Here is a 16,929-nt window from a genome sequence, read left to right as displayed (position 1 = left end):
TGTAGGATCAGGATAGTATCTGGATGCCTCCCAGGAATGGTTTAAGTCCCAGCTTTTTGCCATGGGAGGTATCATTTTTGTTTCCATGATCTCTCTAGAGGAAGCATTGAGTGTGTGATGTGGAGGGGCTTGGGTTGGGATTGGTATTTGGATTTCTTTGTGTGTTTTTAAATATAAACGCTGCATAGATGAGACAAATCAGAAAAAGCCACCTTGCAGTCATGAATGTGAATCTTCTGGTGGTCCTTAGCAGCAGCTGGAGCATATTGCATTAGGTAGACCTCTTGTGATTTTAAAATACCTGTACAGAATTTTTTCTACTTCTGGACATTACTGCTGTGATTGGGGTTTAATTTTGACCCCAGGTACCTGAATATATTATTACCTAATTAAAAGACTTGGCCACATCACACAGTTATTAGGTGGTATCAGCCAGAGGTTCTTTAAGTAATAAACTTATAATTAGTTTAAAAAAAAATAGCTCAAGAAATCATCTTCAAGAAATCATCTTCGTCTTCAAAAGAAGTGTGGCCAGTAGGTTGAGGGAGGTGATTTTCCTCCTCTCCTTTGCTCTGGTGAGACCCCACTCTGAGCACTGTATCCAGCTCCGGTGTGCCCAGCATAAGGACATGGACCTGCTGGAGCAAGTCCTCAGGAGGCCACAAAGATGCTCCGAGGGCTGGAGTCCCTCTGCTCTGGAGCCAGGCTGGGAGAGCTGGGGGTGTTCAGCCAGAGAAGAGAAGGCTCCAGGGAGACCTTAGAGCCACTTCCAATGCCTAAAGGGGCACCAGGAGAGCAAGAGAGGGACTTTGGACAAGAACCTGCAGTGACAGGACAATGGGAAATGGCTTCACACTGAGAGCAGGGTTAGATGGGATATTGGGAAGGAATTGTTGGCTGCAGAGGCAGTGAGGTCCTGGCACAGGTTGTACAGAGGAGCTGTGGCTGCCCCTGGATCCCTGGAAGTGTCCAAGGCCAGGTTGGATGGGGCTTGGAGCAACATGGGATAGTGAAAGGTGTCCCTGTCCATGACAAAGAGGGTGGACCATCATCTTTAAGATCCCTTCCAACCCAAACCATTCTGTGATTTTTACACAAGTACTCTGTTTTTATCGATGTAAGTGGGTGACCTTGAACACAACAGTGTGGAATGGCCTCTCAATTCTCTTTCTAGTTCTCTCTTCTAATTGTCTCGTTAATGACCTTACTAGCAAAGCTCTTGCCAAACTATTTAGTAAAACCTAATCCATGGATGCAGAAAATCTCTTGACCTCTCCATATATCTGTTATGTTCTTTTGTAAACTAAATACAACAAACCTGTGAATGCATTTTTTTTAAATTCTGTTTTCTTTATTCTTAATTTCTTTAGTTTTAAATGCCACATAAGATTTAATGTATTTTACAGAAATACATATAAAATCCAGAATCAGAACTTTAGATGGTCGACATTTTAAATGGCAGACAACATTATATTGATTCCAGGGTTCTGGGACCTGACTCTTCTTCTCCTTTTATGATATGTAGTTCTGTGGACATTTTTGGAATCACTTCAGATTGGTTTCTGTTGAAAAATAGGTTCTTTATTAATTATCCTATTATCTTTTTGTTTCTTTTAAACCAGAAGTTATGAATGAAACTATGCTTTCTTTAGTTCATTGCCTTACTCAAGTCACCAAATTTTCTGAGGTTTTAAGCATACAGATCATAACCTTTACCTCTGGAATCTGCTGTTGTAGCAATAGTGGTCCTCATATGCAAAATCAGGCAGGATTTTATACAAGTAATGGCAGGAGAGATATGTTTTCATTGTTTATTTGTATGTAGATTTTTTTATTGGTTAAAACAAAGAAAAAAAATAGCAAGAGTACATAGTGTAAGAAGAAAAACATCCTTGATTGTGGGGAAAGTTTTGCAGAAAATAGAAAATTACACACATGAATTTTAAATGTTATACCATTGAGAAGTCACTTTGCCTTCTAAAGACATCAATATGACATTTGAGGGTGATAAAGAGAGACATTTAGAGATCTTTGGTAATTTTATTTTGTTATTATTTTATTTTTCGAGTATGAAAAAGGCAGATTTAATTATGATCACTTCACCTATGTTGATGGTAAACATCTCAAGCTGATCTTGAGCCCAAAGGAGGTGTTGAGGTATCCCTGGTTATTAAAGAACACAAAAGGCAGAAGCACTGAGAAAACAAATATCTAATCCATAATAAACAAGAGCCTGGTAACTGAGGCACTCATGTAAGTTATTGAAAATGCATTTCCACCCTTGTTTCAGAAGCGTTGGGTGAGCGATGGTCAGGCTTTGACCATCCTGGGGGAACAAGTGTTTTTGCCTTCCCTCACCAGTGTTTCACTCTTAGCGTTGATGAAATTCATGTTAGCCCAAAGAGAGTATATGGAAAATGAACTGATTCATTTTCTAAGGAAAGTCAGGTAGTAAAGCCAGTTTTCCCTCCAAAAAGTGTGATTGAGATAGGGACTCCTGTTCTTACAAGCAGTGACAGAAAAGCTTTACACCTGAGGACGAGAACATGCAAACAGTAAGGCCATGGATTTCATGTGTATGAGATACTTTATGGAAAATGATAAAACTTTTTTATAGTATGTACCAACACTTTTGTCCTTTATGTTTCAAACCATACACAGTTTGAAAATAGGTGAGGTATCAGCAGGAAGACACCTGACTGACAATGGTGTACATTTAAAGGGTTTGGGAAACTGAAACTTCAGCCTCTGTATTAGAATCTCAAGGAACTTCTCTATCTGTTTAACCTCTTCAATGGAATTTCAAGGGTTTCAAGGCAGAGCAACTTTATTCATAAAACTGACAAACTTAGTAGTTAAGGTAAAGCTGCCTCAAAGTTACAGTTAATCCATTTCTCTCACTTTCTGCAGTTTCTGTGTCTGCTTTGGGGTAACACAAAACAGTCATGGCAGAAAGGCCTTGTGTGTTTTGCGGCTATAAAATTATGACAGTAGTAGTTTCCATTATTATTAAATAAAAAAAATACCAATTTTTAAAATAATGTCAAAAAATGATTACTTTTCAGAAACAATGGAGTACACTCCTAATAAGTAGCATTTTGTCATATACAGCTTCTTGAAGGAAGATTCAAAATTCTTGATAAAGCTTTGGTTGATTTGTAGCTAAATATGACCTTAGCTAGACAGTTCCATTTTTTTTCCAATTATTGTCTAAAAAAAAAATTATAACCAAAAATATCTTGAGAAGTGTAACTTCAACAACTCATGGAGGTCTTGGAAAGGCTTAAAAGTCTGATTGAAGCAAGAGCTGCTCTGGGCAGGGTGCTGTGGTGATGCTGCCTGTGGCACTGCATATGCCCTCTGCTGTGGTACCCACTGCAGGTCGTGACACACTGGGGCAACCAGCTCCTAAAACCCACCACAGCCTGGGGTCTCACTAAATCCCAGAGAACTCCAAAATCCAGCTGAAAAGTGAGCCTAAATTTCCTGTGAAAATCAGGCTGATTTAAGAAACGCACAACCCACATTCCCCAGATCTGACACTACGTGTACATAGAGGTCTGCCTGCTAAAAATGATTGTTATAATAGCTCACCACACTTTTTTGAGAGCCCATCTTTTGTTGGATGGTGGTGCTGATCCATGAGTGACTGTGGTAGGTACAAGTGTCTGTGTGTGCTCATACACATGTGCTTCTCAAGAAATTATATGAATCTCTTAGGCTGTGACAGCCACGCTGCAGCTTTCAGAAGTGCAGATGTTATTTGTCCATCAGAAAAGAAAATATTTATTTCGAGCCACAGGCATTCTTCCTCATTGCAGAAGTAAAACATAACAGCAGTTAATGCTTAATGTGCGTGTGACATAATTTTGTCAGAGACAGAAGCACGGCTGAGCACAAGGACCTGGGCAAACATGTGAGTGCAGAAGAAGCACCTTGTGCCTTCTATAACACCAACCCTTATGAGAAATCAATCCAGGCAGCACAGCCTCTTGTTTTTCCTGTTGTTTTTCAGCTGAATTCATGGAGGGTCGGATGGTTGGGGGGGTTGTGATATTATTTTGTTTTACAGCCGAGGGAGTGAGCAGCGTTTTGCAGCTCGAAATGGCAGTGGGCTGCAGCCTCTTGCTGCATTATTCATAAACATATTGCTGCCATCTCGTGGGCAGCAAACGAGCCGGCGGGGCGGGCAGGGATGGGCAGGGATGCGGGCAGGGATGGGAAGAGATTTAGGAAGGGATGCGGGCAGTCTGCGTCTGGTGCCACCAGGGCTCTGCCCTTCCCCAGGGACCACTAGCTCTTCAGGGAACAGGGTGCAGGTCACTCTGCCCCCACTATCACTACGCTGATCATTTTTTTAAACATTTTTCAGCCAAAATCAGTGCCTGGCTGAGCAGTTCATGCTATTAACTGCTCTAGTGGAAGGTGTCCCTACCCATGGCAGGGAGGTTGGACTAGGTGACCTTTAAAAGTCCCTCCCAGCCCAAACCATTCTATAATTAATGTTTATTTTAGATAGCTGCTGAATGAACTAATATCTTTTTTATTATTATTTTTAGGAAGGAATAATAGTTCTATAAACCTGTGTTTTCTAAATTATGCATGTGGTAGTAGTTTTATGTGTCAAAATGATGATTATATTTTGGTCAGCTGATAGGAAAGGTAAATAGCTTCTTAAGGTCAAGATGGCTCAAGATAAAACATGTAATGAGAATTATTGTTACAGATAACCAGTAAAAAGTGAACTTGATAAAGCCCCTCTAATGTGACTGAAGCCTTTGGTGCTTTGTTTTGTGCACTCATAACATGAGGAAAACGATATTTTCCTAGTCCTGATAATTAACAACTGAAAAGAAAATGTAGAAATGAGAAAGGAGCCTGGATTTCCTGATTCTTTAGTACTTTAAGGTTTGCTGCTTCTCCTGAGTTAAGACAGTTAAATTAATTTAAAAGCATTATAATTTTTGCATGTTTTTTTAACTTCTTAATGTAAGTTAATATTAAAAAATTGTCTTGATATGTGCCCAAACACTGCACATGTTCCCTTAATTTATCAAATTCTTGGGGAAAAAAAAAAAAAACCACAAAGAGAAAAATGAATCCTAAATGAACTCACTCAGAGATAATCAAATCTGACTTGTTTACATGTTTGGTGCTGGTATTTTTGTATTCAGCCACTACATTTTTTAAAATCTTGGCGAAGTCACTTGACTCCATTTTTTTGTGTTTCTCTTTAATGACTGAGGCAGATATTTGGAGTTGGCTGGGCACGGGGAGCCTTGGCTGTCCTCTCTCTGAATTTGTGTGCCAGACGAGATGCTTGGGATCCACATTTTTTGGGTAGGAGTGATTTCTTTGGGGAGAGGATATTTTTGGATGCTTCAAGGTGTTAAAGGGACAATAGGAGGCAATTTAAATGTGAAGGGAGAAGTGGAAACAGGGACCTGCCCTCTCTTTTAGATGCTACACCTCTGGTGTTCAGCAGAGCAGGAATTCCTAAACTGTGATTCATGGACCACTAATGGGATGGGGAGACTTTTTGAAATGGTAATGCAAACCTAGTCAGCCTGAGAAGACATTTAAGGTAGTTCCCAGATGGTACAAATAAAAGGAAAACCCACAAGAAGAGTCACCACAAGGGACCCTGACTTTTCAAACCTGCTCCTGAAGTTTATTGATTTTGAGATGGGCCTCCAATTGATCCCAATTATAGAGTATTTTCATATGGATTATGGGAGTTGTAAAAAATTTGAGCATGAGTTCAGGGGCTGGATTTCTTGAATTCTAGAGTGCTGGGGATTTTCATTAATATTAATGAGTTTATTATTTGGGAAGGTGGGAGTTATTAATTTTATTTTTTCCTTTCCTAACCTCTTCTCTGATTTGGGGTAAATAAATTCCTAGAAATTTTATGCCATTACATCTGCAATTGCATCTGTAAAACACGGCGATCCAAGAAGTTTAGCAAACATTTTCTTTGGCAAACAGCGTTGCAAAGAGGGGATGTGGTTTACTTACCATTTCATTTAGAAACAGAGTATTGAACTTCAGTTATCAGATGATTTTAACACTTAAAATTCACAGCACATCAACCAGTCTCCATTTGTTGTTTTTTTTTTTTGTCCCTATAATAGTCACAACTGTTACAAATGCAGCATTATTTAAAATTTTAACATGCTTGAAACCAGAACATGTTTAGTCCTCCCGCAGTCAGAGTTTGCAGGTAAAATTTCACAGATTGAGCTTTAAACTAAGTTTTCAGGAGGGAAAGTGTGCATTTATATAAATGAATATTTGCACGAGAGCACATTTTAATTTAGGAAAATGGTAGTCAATTATTATGATTCCCTTAAGTAATAAGAATTATTATTATTTTTTATTGTTTGTACATAATCATCACTAGGTGGAGGCATACTTTACATATTCTATTGAACATGTCATCTGTTATGGACTGAGATGAATTGCACTGATACTGCGGAATTAAGTGAATGATACGATTTTTACCCTGAGCTGTTGAAATAACCTGTTACCACCAAATGCCCAACTCTCAGGCAGACTAAGCAGACTTGTGCTTTGACCACCACTACTGCTGAAAAACAATTAAAACTGAATATTTTTGAATCACATGCTGTCAGAGATGTCTTGAATTAATTCCGAAACATTGTTAACGCCTGGTGAAGTTAAAAGGGGGAAACAAAGCAGGTGTCACAGAGCAAGAGTTTGAAAGAACAAATATCTATTTTGATATCACATCCTGCAGTACTTAAATTAATATATGATGAATTACCTGGTTTTTTTGTTTATTTTATTTTTTGTGGGTTTGGTTTTTTTTTTTAGTTATGGTAGCAGAGTCCATTCCCACTCCATCCATATTTTCTCACAGTACAGGGCCACCTTCTACAGATCGTGCACATTAGATTTTGACTGAGGGTTAGAAGACCTCCCTCCATTGATGCCAATACACTAATTTCACCCAAACTTTCCTAATTTACACCAGGGGTAGATTTTACACCTTTTTGCAAGTATGTATAATCCCATGCTTATGTCTCTCTCTTTATGAGCTGATAGGGCAGAGTCTGTGTGAGGTGGTCTTTGGCACAAAGGCACAGCCTTGTGTTTGAGAGGCCATAAAAGGAAATTTTTGGGTGTGAACATGGGAGTCAGAGATAAGAACTGGGTTCCTCCATGCTTTGAATACTGTGTTATGATTCTCTGCAGATTATAATAACTACTGACATTTATTGTAGGAGAAAGAAAGGTCATGGTGCACAGATTATAAAGAAAAATACACTTAATTCAGTATTTATTTCCTATCTTTTCAGGTAAGATCCTTCTAAACATGTTGAGCAGGGTAAATACATTTTTACATCTCTTTCATTTTAGTATAATTAAGAGAATGGAGTCAGGATTGCTGAGAGAGGTTTCCCGAGAGTTGCAGTTTCTTAACCCCAAACTTGCATAATGTATATTGTTGTGACCTGGAGCTTTGTTACCTGGCTTGGGATGCTCTGTCCCTGCTGGGGCTGGGCTTCTTCATCCTCTGGGGCAGAGTCAACTGGTTACATCCTGGGCCAGCCACCCTTCCATAAAATATATACCTGTCTACAGATAGGATTTTAAAACTACTGTAATGGAACTGAAATATGCCCCCTCATGTGTTTGGTTTGTTGTTTGTTTTTTTTTTTTCTCTCCCTGTATACTCTTTTTTTTTTAAATGATTTGGAATCACACTTTTAATAATTATACTCACAATCTAAAATTAAATAAACATTGTGCTTAATGCTCAAAGAATTGCCAACCAGTACTGAAGAAAGTATGTCCAGCAATTTATCAGCTTGTAGAAAATAATTACAGCAATGTTTTGAAATGCACTGGTTGTAGTTTTGTTTTGATTTATAGAATGTAAATAATCAGTTTTGATTCTTCTGTTTCAAACGACTTTCTTGGAAGTAAGGCTTTTAAATAAGAGTCCCGCAAACCAAGCTGTTACTCCTGGGAAATTCTGTAGTGGTATGTTACTGGCATTTGAAAAATGCACACCTTCTGAGAAAAAACAGGAAAATTCTGTCAGACAGACTGATGGGAATTCCCAAGTTTGGAAATGCAAGTTCTGTTGGAAAACAATGGCAACGCAATTCAGCTAGGGCTGCAGTTGGAGTGAAAAGGAACATGTTTTCACCATTGAATACATTTTTCTTCTTTTTTTTTTATTGTTGTCATTCTGGAAACAAATATTCTACATGATCAGTTAAAAAGTGCAAAGTAAGGAATGAGAGAGAGTAATGTGTGTTGGAACACAACATAGACTTTACCCATGTAGCAAAGTGTGAAGAAATATGGTAAAATTGAATGTAAACAAAGAAATGGGGAAAAAGAACGTGGGAGTGAAGAACTGTGTAAAGGGAGTAGGAAGAATGTAATCCAATAGTAGAGATCAAAGGAAGGGAAGCCAATTTTTTCAAATATTCCATAATAACTTCAATGTAGCAAGGTAAAGGATCTGAACAAAGGGTCAGAATACTGCAAATGGGAAAGGAGAAAACATTATATACAGCGAGGAGCGAGCAATTTATTATTTATTTAATATTGGTTTTTTAGGATCAATTATTATCTCCATCTCCCGGTATTTCAGGACTCTTTTATAATTACTGGCACTATTTTCACTCCCTCTCCTGCACACACACACACACACTCTGTCTCGCTCCCCCTTCCAGGCAACACTTCTCCACTCGCGCAGATTTGAGGGGGTAGGAGGATCTCAGGGGTTCTTTGCAAGATGCTCGTTTCCCACCGCAGAGTGTGGCATTGCCAGGACTCTTCAGGGGACTCTCTGCCAGCTATCCTGAAAGGCTTGCAGAGGAGTGGGAGAAGATTTGCATACTGCCCAAGCAGGGCCAGATTTGAACCCCCCTCTCTGCTGAATACTTTGTTACTGAGTAAATAGTGACACCAAAATCATTGCAGCTTCTGTAGTGGAGTAGGTGCTGTGCTATATCAAGCTTTTAGGGTCTGTCCCTTACTTTTTTCCTCCCCCCACTCCTAAGATGCTCCTTTTTTAATTCAAACAGAGATTTCTTTTCACCTGCATTTCCCCCCCCCCCCCTAATTTTACCTTTCTCTGCTCTTGTTTTCTTTTCCTTGCCCATTTTACATTTTTGTATTTTAATAACATATTTTAAGCCATTTTTTCTCCTGTTCTAGATGTGATGACAGTATATCCTGATGGAAAGATAATAATGCCCAAGGAGGTTTTCTTTTATGAATTCTGCTGGTGTTACTTTCACATGCACAAATATATCATCTTGATTTCTAGCTCTGGGTCATTTCATTGCTCTTGTATGTCTTGCTACGAGATGTTTCCTGTAATTAAAAGATTAGGTTAAATAGATTATTTGTGCTGCCCTGTCTACGTAAACGTTCTGTTTCTCTGCCTCTAGATACTGGCTTTTGTGTTTTAAGGCAATGTTTTGTACATGAAGTTGCATCATGTCCCCTTTGTCTTTAAGCTGCTGATTTATTGGTAAGAGAAGCAATCAAAAGAGACATTTACTGCCATAGCCTCGTAGGGTCAGTGAATTAACAGGTGCCAATAAGTTCTAAAGAAGTGTTTTAATCGTTTCTAAGGTATTTAATTAATGGACTTTCTTAGAGGAGTGGTGACTGAGCAGACATAAGGCTGATAAATATTTAATGCTTGTATCTGGGGAACTTTTTCTCCCTTTCATGTAATTTGAGGTGTTTACTAATGGAAAACAAAGCCTAAATTGTTGTGTAGCATGCAATCAATGATAAGATGCTATTAGATTTTCTAGGGGTTGGATACCTATCAGGAATTAATCTGTATGTGCTGTGATATTCTGCATTTAGAGCTGATCTTGTTTAGAGAGGATTTTGGAGTCGTGTTTCTCTGACATAGCCAGATATCTATGTTAATACTTATGGGCTATAACAAGTAACCTCTATGAACTCAATTAATTGAATATTAAGTATCTGCATGGCTGTTTGTTTGGGCTGCCATGGTTTCAGCAACTACCATTTGTAGGGAGGTAGAAAAAGAGACTCCACATGCAAACATGCTCATTGGTCTATGTGATATTCATAATACTTAATTTAAACCATGATGGTGGTAATGTCATAAGTACGCTTAAAAGTTTGAAGATTTTTTTCTACTTACATAGTAAGTAGAAAAAACTACTTACATAGTCTGTTTTTCTTCATCTTAGAGGAATACTTCCCTTTCTGTTATTTTGCTGAATTTTCACTCCTTACTCTTTTTTTTAAAAAGAAAAATTTAGGAAATCAGTTGTGTCTGATCTACATTTGATGTTGTATAATTTCTCTCACTCTTGCATTCTCCCGTTCTATTTCCACGAAAAATAATGAATTCTTTTTTTTCCCCCTTAATATTCCTACCTTAAAGACTGATGTTTGCAATACAGCAAGTGTGACTGCATTGATTAAAGACTGTTTCCTTGCTTTTCCTTGCCTGTCTGAGCTTTGTTAAGTCACGCTCTGCTGTGTGCCACGGCAAGTTTAGGAACACAGGAACTGTTGAAGAAATTGAGTCTATTTGCTGTTGCAGTTCACTAGAGCTCTGATCCGCAATGCTCGAGCACACCAGGCTGTTCCAGCTGCCTTTTACCATTGTTAGTATAGTAGTAGACTTGTTGTTAGGTTGTAAGAGTTAATTTTAGGAGGGAGAAGTTGCAGTATTCCAGGGCTGAAATCACAGCACTGACCAACCAGTGCTCTCACTGCTGATTTGGGGCATCACTTCTAATTAAAATGGCATGTTATTGGAGTAACAAAAATATGTTTGTATAGCATCCAGGCCTGTTGGCTACACAGGAAATGTAACTAAGAACAGGTGACAGCATTTTTTTTTATGAATCCCTGAGCTAATAATTGGAAAAGATGGAAAATGATGGCAGTGCACTGCACCCCACCTGAGCAGGGAACAGAAAGCTTCCTTAGAACTGACTGATCCTGAGTGATCAAAAAACCCAGTAACTTCTGGAGGAGTCAGTCATTTAGAATTCTGAACACACAGATCTTTGGAAATGATGTGATGTAGAGGGCAAAATATTTATGACCAAAAACCCTGAATTTTTCAGAAGTTTTAGCGGACATAGACTGTATACTACAGTCATGATATAGTGTATTTTATAGTGCACTTTTCCCCTTCTCTCACTTTTTAAACTCTTACTTCTACCTGCTTTTTCTTTCCCTCTCTGTATCTTTATTAATGTAATTACTATTTGAAAAACTTTTATGAGCCATATATGATGTGTCCATTTATTATCTCTGAATGTGCTTGTAATCAGTCAAGGTAAAATAATTGGAAATAGGAATAATAATATAGCAATGGGGTAAAATAATTGGAAACAGGAATAATAATATAGCAATGGCCAATGTACTTATCAACTCGGCTGTGATGGTTTTGGTTTTCCACTTGACTCAGTGAATGTGTACACGGCCTGTGGAGGGGAGCAGTCATCTCTGAATCTGATGTATGCAAACCTGGTAATGCAGTTATCATAAACATCAATTGTATTTGCTGATATAATTAAAAATACACATCTGCCTCTTTGAAAATGCAGCTCAGTTCTTGGGTTTTTGGTTTTAGTCTTTTAGAGACAACTGTGCCAATCTGAGCAAGTCATACAGTAACTTCGTTTAGACAAACTCTCACTGTTACTTTTTGTTCATAAATGCAGTTAACAAGTTCTTTTGTACTTCTTTGAGTGTTAATTGATGTAAACAAAGTCTGCATTTTATCTAATCCCACTGAAGCTTGTTAAAATTAGAGATGTGCCAAATTATTCCAAAGCAGGTTGTAAAGTAAGTGAACCATTAGATCCACTGGCTCACAAATGGCATAGACAATGTGTGCTCTGTTTTCTTCTTTTTCAGGGACTGTTTATGTCAGAACTTTCAAATCACAGGTTTTTTTGCATCTTTAAGATTGTGTTTAGTTAATCTGTATGGCAGAAGTACAGTACAAGCAGCAGGGCTGAGCTTGACTAAAGCTATTTCTAGAAAAGTCCATATATACACTCCTAATTGAGCATACCTAGCAGGCAGCTCTGCTAATTTCTGTATCCAGCATTTTCTTTTTCACAGACACGTCCGTTTGTTAGCGTTTTCTCTTTGTAGGAATTGTGATTTGCAAAATTAGTTATTACCCAATGTGTTACTTCAGAGATGGCAATCTAACATGCAACCCGCTGTGTGGGCCTCAGCTACATCTCTGGGGTGCACAGTGAGCATTAAGGCATGATTTCCATGGAAAAGTTAATGGCATTGATACATCTACATGGAACTGATGGCCTTTCTCTTTTATCTTGTTAACTAACTCCCACACCATAGGCTATTCTCAAAGTCTGGTTGCTCAAGACTTCTGTGATTCTACTCTTCTCCCACATCTTTGTCTGCTCCTTTGCCTTGTCTTTTGGAAAATTACTCTTTTCCATCTCCTGCTTCCTCTGCAGACTGCAAGGCTGTTGATGCTGTGCTGCTATAGGACAACTTCATGAGATATTGTGCCTGCACTATAAACACAAAGGTCTACGCTCCTACTGCAGTTCTCATTCCCTTCCTGACTTGAATATCAAGTGGGTTCTCTGAAGTCTTCTGATATTTAACCATGAAGACAAGTTCAATGTGCCCAAATGTAGAGCCTGGAGAAGAGCTCTGCACTCAAATTTGGACATATGTTAATGGTCTTGTATGAGAGTCCACTTTACCTGATTTCCATATGAACAATACTATAGCCAGGAGACTAAAAGGGTCAGGATGAATTTCAAAATCAAGTATAATCAGGTATCAATTAGACAGTCAAGTATTCATCAAGTACTATTCTGAGTTAGCAGAATCACAGAATCTCAGCATCTTACAACAATTTGAGTTGGAAGGGACCTTAAAGATCATCTCGTTCCACCCCCTGCCATGGGCAGGGACACCTTCCACTAGCCCAGGTTGCTCCAAGCCCCATCCAACCTGGCCTTGGACACTTCCAGAGATCCAGAGGCAGCCACAGCTTCTCTGGGCAACCTGTGCCAGGGCCTCACCACCCACTGAGTAAAGAATTTCCCCAAACATCTAATCTCATCTCTTCTCTTTTAGTTTAAAACCACTCCCCCTTGTCCTGTCACAATCTGCCCATATAATAAGTTACTCTCTCTCTTTTTCTGTAAGCCCCCTTTAACTACTTAAGTGCTCTTTAGTGCTTCAGTAGCTGCTCTCTGCTCTACTGCCAGTGCTGCTCTGCTCTAAGTTCTTTAAAGCTGAGAGTGTTGTCTGCTGGTTCTGAGGGATAGAGGTAATGGGTTCGTTCTATACATAGTATAAGATACAAAACTGGGTAATAAAAATGGTAATACAAATTACAAAAGTTTATATAATGGCAAAAAAGTACCTCTCTGTCCTGTTTTGAAGTTTTGTTTCAAGTTATAAATGATGACCAGGGATGAATATCCTATAACTGCACATTTTACAGCATCTTCAGGCAATTACTGCTAACCAGAAGTTTGACTCTTAGTTGCTAAATGTTATCTTGGGCAAAGATATTGTGTCTGTGCAGAAGGAACAGGCACTGCTGCCCTCAAGATGAAGGACAGCAAATTTAGGTATAAAATGGCTAATCCTAGGATTTTCCTGGACCTTGGGAACTGGCTAACTAGATATGGAGGAGCTGAAGTGCCTAATTAGGAATCAGATGCATAAACACCCTTATGGACCTAGTCAGTGGTGACTTTATTTTAGCTTAATTAGTAGGGCTTTTTTTTCCAAACAAAAATGGACAATTCTTTTCTCAGGTAAAGCTGAGATAATCCGGTAGTGCATGTCAGACAAGACAGATCTCAAAGATCAGTATATATAAATGTTATCTTTTACAATTCTCTGTTTTTTTCTAGCTGCCAGCACCATAGTATCTAGTCTTTCTACCAAACAGGTGGCTCTTGCAGCATGCTTTACAATCAGTCAGACTTTGGCTCATTCTAATTTGCTTAATCATATTAATTAATTACTTTTGTAAATGTCAGAAAAGTTCAGCACACATTTTACTTTTTAAAAAGATTTTTGAAGATCTTTCTAGTAAATATGAAACTTTGAAATATCTGCAGTATTTTTACTTAAATTGCATAGTTAGATTATTCATTACAAGCTAACTATTCAACTTTTTTTTTTCTCAGCCTTCTTTCACTTAGCAAATTGACTTAGATTTCTATGAACTTATTTCCTATTTTATATCAGTTTAATTAGGTGATGCCAATCAATTTCAGCCTATAACCTGTTCTGCTAGTTGCAGTGTGGCATTTTTCCATTCAACATACTCTCTGATTGGAGAAAAAAGTGTTCAGTGGTAGGTAAACCCTAGAGACTGGAAATTATTGGGTATTGCACAGATGCCTTTATTTCTTCTATAGTAAGACTTATTTTCTGAAGAGGGTTTTTTCCAAATATTGTATACCTCAAAAGTCAATTTTGGAGTAGGAAAGGGAAAAGGTTACATTTCTCCTAAAGTTGTAACTCATATATAGGTGCTGTAAACCACTTGTCTTGACCAGTGCTGTTTGTTAACCAAAATGTTGACACTATGTTCTTGATTTAATTAATAATATCAGTGAGAGGTTGAGAACAGTCACAGTACAATGTTTGATAGTTTCATGGAGTTTTTCTGCCTTTTTTGCCGTATCTATGTTTGGATGCTATGTGGTTGCTTAGTAAGGCTTCAGGAAAAAGGTCAAAGCATAGGTCATGCTTTGAGAGACAGTTCTGAAAATCAAGTTATTGAGACTATATAGAACTCTACAGTCACTAAATCATAGCAAGCCTAGGTGAAATGAGGGAAAACAAATGTTTCTACCTCAAGAAGCCTTGGGGGAATCACTTGAAATAAAGCTTAATTGACTTACAAATCTACAAATGGTGCTTTTCCTTACATCTGACCATGCTGTGCACTCATCATAATTTCTTTGTGCTAACAAATTTTCTGACTGATGCCATCTGATGTGTGCAGGCTCCACTGCCAGGCAGGGTGTAGACAAAGTGCTCCAGATGTGCAGTGAAAGATCACTGTCCCACAGCAATAAGTCCTTCTGTTCCCATCTGTAACAATATTTAACTTTGAACTGGACAGTGATCATTATTTAGAATTTCTCTCTTTTTTCAGTCTGTATGAAAGCCTGAGACTTTTAGGTTGAAAATCAGAGAACACGAGAAGCTTAACAAAAGCTCGATGTTCTGCCATGTGGTATCTTCAGGTTAGTCATCATCTGTAGTCTAGACTCAGGATCAAACCAAGAAGCAGCAACTGTGTTTGAATATTTATGGCTGCATATGTGTACATATGTAAGTGCACTGTTCTTCCTGACTGATGACATCTCCAGGCTGCAGGGACTGATGCCAGGAGAGCATCGACCAGGCAGAGATGGATTTTTATCATTTACAGAATCATAGAGTTATAGAACGGCCTTGATTGAAGGGACCTCAACTCAGGTGGTAGAGGTAGATGGAAGTCCTGTTGTCTAAACCTGGTAATTTATTGAACCACTAACTTTTAAGGGAATATAATTTTTTTACAATACTTTTATGGGAAAACATTCTTCTAGTTCACATCAGGTATACAGGCCACGGCAGCAAGCTGCAACCACTATGTAGGTCACACATTTTTATTTCCATCAGGTTTATTCCTCCACTATGGATGCTGCTAGATTAGAAGCCATCTTAAATTGTAATTCTTTGGGGATTTCATTGTTCCATGTATGCCTGTGTTGCTGTACTATTAATACTGTTCAAGCTACTTGTTTGGATAGCATCTTCTAATTTCCCAACTATGCCTGGGGATAGCAGACACTGTACAGAGAAGAAGAAAGCTGAACATGAGCATAAGGGTTTGTTTTAATTGTCTAGGAATTTGTCTCCTATTCTGAGGGATGGCTGTGTGTGGTATTTTTTAACGAAACAAAATGAAGGTTAGACCACAACTTGGCCTTGTTGACTTTAAAGTGCACAAAATCTCACCAGCCCTTCAGTGAGCGTGGGGTAAATTTAAGCAGAAGAAGGCAGATTTTGATGGATCTGGACCAAGTGATGTTTTCTGGCAGAAACAATAGAAAACATATTACACTGTGTTTTTATGTTTGCTTCCTCACACTGTGTGGTTTTGTCTGGTTTCTCTGCAAGCAAGGTTCAAGCTGGCGAGCCACACAGTTTCCTTTTGATTTCTTTGTTGTTCGTTTATTGGACTTTGAGATTGGAAGCAGATACAGTGGATGCAAACCCAAGTGAGCCAAAATGTTTTCAGTCTGCCTGTGCAGCCCTGCCTGAAAGCTCAAGTCATTGAATTTTATACAGCAACAATATTAAGCTAATTCTTCCAACTCTTCTGGAATGTATATTTCCATTAGGATGGATGTATTCACATAAACTAGTTATTTTAATATTCTTCTGAACTGGAATGCAATTACTCACTCAAATTAGCCTTTAAAAATATTGACTAAAGGGGTTATGACATTCTGATCCTTCATGAGGCTATGGTCAAAAATTCAAAGTTTCTCAAGATTCAAGATGCAGGCACATGAAATGGAGTATAAATGCAGGTTATGTATACTCCATCTGCAGCAATAATATTTTGAAAACTTAATCAGTATAATACTGTTTGACAGAATAGCACAGGATAAACTAATATTTTCAGTTGAATTGCATAAAGGCAGTTTAAAAATAGGACTTACCATTTGATCATGCATTATTTTCCCGATGAAAGAACATGTGGAAATGGTAAGAAATGATAATCCAACATAAAATATACAAATGTACAAATTTTATCCAAATGCTCTAGACAAGCCAATATGGCAACCAGTATAACATGCTCTGCTGCTCACCAGCATGCTTTCAGCATCACTTCTTAAGTTTTTTTTAATGTCC

At 38.3% G+C, this 16,929-nt stretch overlaps 1 protein-coding gene across 1 annotated transcript in view; it reads left to right on the top strand.

The window, feature by feature from the left end:
* The window catches only part of ARHGAP15 (Rho GTPase activating protein 15), a 330,910-nt gene that overhangs the window by 65,523 nt on the left and 248,458 nt on the right, over positions 1-16,929 (top strand). The window lies entirely within an intron of this gene.

Source organism: Corapipo altera, unplaced genomic scaffold (genome assembly GCF_003945725.1).
Source record: "Corapipo altera isolate COAL_440 unplaced genomic scaffold, ASM394572v1 68, whole genome shotgun sequence".
In the NCBI taxonomy this organism is placed as follows: domain Eukaryota; kingdom Metazoa; phylum Chordata; class Aves; order Passeriformes; family Pipridae; genus Corapipo; species Corapipo altera.
Note: the sequence above shows the minus strand (reverse complement) of the source record. Positions and strands in the feature narration are given on the sequence as shown.